The sequence below is a fragment of the Sinocyclocheilus rhinocerous genome, unplaced genomic scaffold, assembly GCF_001515625.1.
Source record: "Sinocyclocheilus rhinocerous isolate Xijiao unplaced genomic scaffold, SAMN03320098_v1.1 scaffold6217, whole genome shotgun sequence".
Lineage (NCBI taxonomy): Eukaryota > Metazoa > Chordata > Actinopteri > Cypriniformes > Cyprinidae > Sinocyclocheilus > Sinocyclocheilus rhinocerous.
In genome coordinates this window covers 14,387-18,007 of record NW_015631827.1, presented here as the reverse complement: position 1 = coordinate 18,007, position 3,621 = coordinate 14,387, and the positions used below count along the sequence as shown (strand labels likewise).

Sequence of the window (3,621 nt, the reverse complement as noted above, 5' to 3'; positions counted from 1 at the left end):
TATATACGCTAATGTGAGTTTGACTTTGTATTTTGTTGTTGCATTCAAGCAATTGACGCCAAATTGCCGCTAATTCGAAAAAGAGGGAACGCCCCGCCCCCGCGGTGATACCGGTATTATTGGTGTTGTCACGCGTCGATTAACCGGTGGAAAATTTCCTCACCGTCACAACCCTATTCTCAACATAATAAAAATGCAAACAGACAGACAGACACACAGAGATTCCTGCCTTTATTAGAGAGAAGAATATGTTCAGCCCCCTCCCTCCAAAGCTTCGAAGCTCAAAAAATGGTATTCTACTTGTTGTGAGGAGAGAATTGTTGGTTTTGGTGGCTGTGTGTGTTTAGACGAATTTTGACTGTTAAGAGTGATCATTGTTTGTTCTCTGAAATATTTTAATGTAACAGGATATCGTGAATAATGGGTGCCCAGGTTTCAGTCGTCAACCAGACTCCTTATACCTGGCACTTTGCCACGCAGGACAGAGGGGTGAGGACTTTTCATGCATTCACTATGTACTCGGCAGGTCTAGCACAAATATTGGGTGCCGTACCAACAAAGGAGATAATACAAGCGTGCATGACACAACTGATAGTCTAAGAGTAAATGAGCTGTCATGTTGCTGCACTTAACAACATTCTTTGTGTGTAATTTCAGGTGAAAGCATTCAGTCTCAGTGCCACGTTTTGTCCGATGAACTATCCGAGGCTACTACAAAGCAGGATACCGAAACCTGGTGTCAGAGTACAGCCGCATGGGAATCCTGGATCAGAACCAGTGTGAGCGTCTGGATAAGTGGGTGACTCTGTACTTTACTGTAGTTACTTAAGTTTGCATGGTAATGATGTTCTAATGTGTGTGTGTTTGGGGTTTAAGCATTTAGAAAATCAGATTACTACAGGGTTATTCCACAAAACATGAAGTCCAAACATAAGAATGGAGTTGGGTTGTGATTAGATTTCAAAAATATGCAACAGGAATCAAATCTAGAGACACATTTTCAGCTTCTGTTCAGTATGGCTCTGTAGTGTAGAACAGGAACATGTTCAATTTCAAGCTTCTCCCTGATTAAAAGCTAAAAGAAATAAAACTATGAAGAATTATATGATTATAAATTCAGCACCATCAGTCAAATGAGGGGAGTTTTTGATAAGAATCTCTACTTTTCAGACGTGTATTGTAAGACGTTTTGTTATTAATCTGCATGATGCTGGTGAATGGCTTTGTACTTGTAACTGATCTCAATGTTTTTTTTTTAATTTGCCAATAAAAAATTTATTTTTGTTCCCATTTTATTCTTAAAATCTGTCTAGCTTGTGATGGCACACTTCTCTCTGGTGTGAATTATTACATGTTTCTTAAAGGGGTCATATGATGCGATTTCAAGTTTTCCTTTCTCTTTGGAGTGTTACAAGCTGTTCGTGAATAGATAAGATCCCTAAAGTTGCAAAGACTAAAGTCTCAAATCCAAAGAGATATTCTTTATAAAAGTTAAGACTCGTCCACGCCCCCCTAAAACGGCTCGTTCTAACACGCCCCCACATGTCTACATCACTGTGTGGGAAGATTTGCATAACGCCGCCCAAATGTGCACGCAAAGAAAGAAGGCGTAACTTTTATTCTCGCTGTAGTATTGTTGCCACCGCCGCCATGTCGTTAAGACGCCGTGTGATTCGTTGTGAAAGCGAAACTACTTTGTTTGGCCTTTGTTTCCTGGGAGAGTAGCTTACAATGCCGGTGTTCCGGTGAATTCAATCCCCCGGTTTACCCTTCGGCGCGCATTCTAACCCTATACAGTCTATGCTGACAATTAATGCTGACTCACAGCCTGTAAGTACGTTTTCATTTAAAGGATTTGCCACTGATGATTCAAACGAGAGTTTTGAGCAGTGTAGAGTAGCGCTTGTTGTTTGTCATTTCTCCGATCACAAATGCAGACATGGTTTTATGTTTACGCGGCGCGATGCAACGCAACGCATAAAAAGACAGTATAAGTTATTATAATCCATAATTATGTCCCCACTGGATGCAACAAATGCCTCGTTTGTAATGGGTTTTAATGTTTTTGTCTCGTCGCTCCGGCCGGGACACGGCATCATCACAGTATGGTGAGGGGCGTAACATTTCCGTCTCACGCTTGAGGTATTCGGCCAATCACAACGCACTGGATAGCTGGCCAATAAGAGCACACCTCGCTTTTCAGACCGGTGAGCTTTGTAAAAATCGACGCGTTTCAAAAAGGCGGGGCATAGAGGAGAAACAATAATGTACAGTATGTGGAAAATGTGTTTTTTGAACCTTAAACCGCATAAACACATTTCATTACACCAAATACACAAAATAATGTTCTTTTTAGCAGCGTCATATAACCCCTTTAATGTGTTTTCTGTATGTGAAACTCATTTCTCACTGATGACACATAAAACAGTTCTCTTGAGTGAATCCTCATGCTAATTAAGAGATATTTTATATCTGAAACTCTTTTCAGAGTGGTCACATATGAACAGCTTCTCTCCATGAAGATATTAAGGTTTCCTTCATCTGTAAAACTCTTTTCGACACTGAGACCATGTGCCAGTCTTGTGTGAGTCTCAAGGCTTGTTTAATGTAAAAAAAAAAAAGACTAAGAGTGATTTATTCATGCTTGTTAAGGCGTTTTAGGTCATTATATCTAAAACTGTTTCTTTCTTGAGTGAATTCTCGTGTGGTAATTAAGAGTCACTTGACGTCTGAAACTCTTTCCACACTGAGCACATGTAAATGGCTTCTGTCCAGTATGAATGTCCATGTGAGTCTTAAGAGATCCTTTTCGTGAGAAGCTCTTCCCACACAGTTTGCAGGTGTGAGGGTTTTCTCCAGTGTGAACTCTCATGTGAGTCTTGAAGCTTACTTTATGAGCGAAACGTCTTCCACACTGTTGACATATTAAACAATCCTCTCTTGAGTGAATCCTCATGTGGGAAATAAGGGTGTCTTTATGCGTGAAACTCTTTCCACACTGATCACATGTGAATGGCTTCTCTCCGGTGTGTATTCTCATGTGGGAAAGAAGGGCTTTTTTTTGTTTAAAACTCTGTTCACATTGAAGGCAGGTGAAAGGCCTCTCTCCTGTGTGAATTCTCATGTGGCTTTTAAGGTTCCCTGTTTGATTGAAACTCTTTCCACACTGTTGGCATGTGTAGGGTTTCTCTCCAGTGTGAATTCTCATGTGGACTTTAAGATTTCGATGATTACTGAAACACTTTCCACATTGATGGCAGGTGTTAGATTTGGTCTTCTGGGGTCTTTTTCGTGAGGACGTCTTTTCAGTCTTTATGGATGTTTTTCCAGTTATGAAATCATGATGTTCCTCATACTGATCCTCCATTTCATTCAGTTCTTGACTCTCCGTTTTCAGTGACATCAGGTCTACAGTTAAAAAAGACAAATACTTGTTAAACCCAAACTGTTTTCCATTAAAACAGTACTATTATGTAAACAACAACAACAACGCATTCTAGGAAATATTTTATTGCAATATACTCTGAATAGTGTTGCATTTTGGAGCTGATTTAGATTAAATGGCAAAGACCATGAATACAGAACATATACTCTACACAGCAAAATCTGCCTTGACACTAT

At 40.0% G+C, this 3,621-nt stretch overlaps 1 long non-coding RNA gene across 1 annotated transcript in view; it reads right to left on the bottom strand.

The window, feature by feature from the left end:
- LOC107742004 (uncharacterized) overlaps window positions 1-1,265 on the bottom strand; it is an 18,282-nt gene extending 17,017 nt beyond the window's left edge. The window contains exon 1 of the long non-coding RNA XR_001640265.1: window positions 812-1,265. This is a non-coding gene — a long non-coding RNA (uncharacterized LOC107742004). The remainder of the gene's footprint in view (window positions 1-811) is intronic.
- Window positions 1,266-3,621: the final 2,356 nt, after the last annotated feature.